The following is a 1,837-nucleotide window of genomic DNA, read 5'->3' as shown; positions in this document are numbered from 1 at the left end:
TCAGTTGAACACTTTAATTTACAAAATGATCATCTTATGTGTTATGTTAGCATTTGATGTCCACGACCACGAGACACAATAAGGATGAGTTGAGGCACATTTATCAATAGTATTTATCTTGATTATATATACAAATATTTTTAGAATAATTTTTTTTAATTACTTAACGAGCATTAAAAGTAATTTAGTAAAAAGCCACTTATTTTATTAGAAAATATTTTCACATCATAGCGGAACATACAATGGGAATCAGACAGCAAATTATGAAAGTCTCAAAACAATGAGATACTCGATAAAAATACTTATTTTTGACGGGCTTAAACAATGAGAAATTAGAATTCATCTGAACCTTATTCAACAGAAAATTACACTATATACAATTATTTTTTACATATATGTAGATGTAATAGGTATTGGATTCTCTTGATTTTTTTTTCCAAATATTTAGTTCTTTATATTTTATAGTCTATTAGTGAAAATCTTGACTCCGTTATTGATAGTGCAATTCCCATAGAATTTTGTCGATTTCTTTTGTTGTATTTTTAAAAGTCCCCCTCAGCCCTCGTTATTGAACGATAACAGCTAATAAAAATACAAATATTTCTATATATAAACAATATATTAATCGTGTAAGATTAGTCCCTTTAGTTTTTAATATATTTTTTTCTTTAATAAAAGTTAGCTAGTTAGTCAAAATTTGGAATGCTTTGTGTTTACGTCTTCTCTTATATTTTATTTGAAAAAACACAAAAGCAATTTGTATTAGGTGTAGAACTTACTTATATTAATTAAGCATTCAAGTTAATTAAACACTTAATTGACTTCGTGGTTCATTCCCTATTAACAATTTTCTTGCAATTTAAATTACCTAACATTTGGTAATTTGAATCTTGCAATATTTTATTTATTTTATGTTATTATGTCCCTTTGGTTTTTAGTTACTTTCTAGTTCCTACGTGACTTTTTGTTCTTGTGAAAATGGAAATTAGCTGGCCGAACAATACATATTCGTAATTATTTTTTAATTATTGCTACTTTATGTAGTTATTCTTTTTTTTTAAAATTTACTTGATCAATGTTAACTTGGCACACCAATACCAATTAAAGGTATATTTTATTAAAGTAATATTATTAATGATGCTTTAAAACTCTAAATTTATCTACTACACTACAACAAAGAGACATTTAGTGACAATAGATTTTCCTAAAATATTGTTGCAAAAACATTTAGCAACAATTGAGTCATTGCATCTAGAGTCGTTAAAGCCTTTAACGATATTTATACAGACTGCTAGTTATAAATACTCATATTTATTTTTGTCGCTAAATATAATATAAAGACAATTATATTATTGCCGCTAAATAACTATCGCAAAATCCTTTGTTCGTTGAAGTCCTGGTAAATACCATACGATAAAATATACTCTAATACAATTTATTTGATTTCAGAAACTGAACAAGTAAATTGAAATAACTATATCCGATATAGGGGCTACAATACTACTTATTCAACTTTCACTCGCAAGTCCCAACTAAAACACTTTAATATATCTGCTTATATATTATGAAAATTTAACAATAACAAAAAATATACATTAACCTTATAATAAGATCTTCTTAATTAAGTTTAAAGAAGGCCATTATAGGATTATACACAATTTCTTTAGCATTTGTACCAAAAACAAAGTCAGCATATGCATAATCTTCTCTATTATTTGGTATATTTGACATTATGTATTGTGGAGGATTTGGTTGACCATAGTGCTTGTTGTTTTCCTCATCATTTCCATAGTCAATTTTTTCTATAGTCCCTTTTCTTGTCACTATCCCCCCCCCC

The sequence above is a fragment of the Solanum tuberosum genome, unplaced genomic scaffold (assembly GCF_000226075.1).
Source record: "Solanum tuberosum cultivar DM 1-3 516 R44 unplaced genomic scaffold, SolTub_3.0 scf01220, whole genome shotgun sequence".
NCBI classification, from domain to species: Eukaryota; Viridiplantae; Streptophyta; class Magnoliopsida; order Solanales; family Solanaceae; genus Solanum; species Solanum tuberosum.
Note: the sequence above shows the minus strand (reverse complement) of the source record.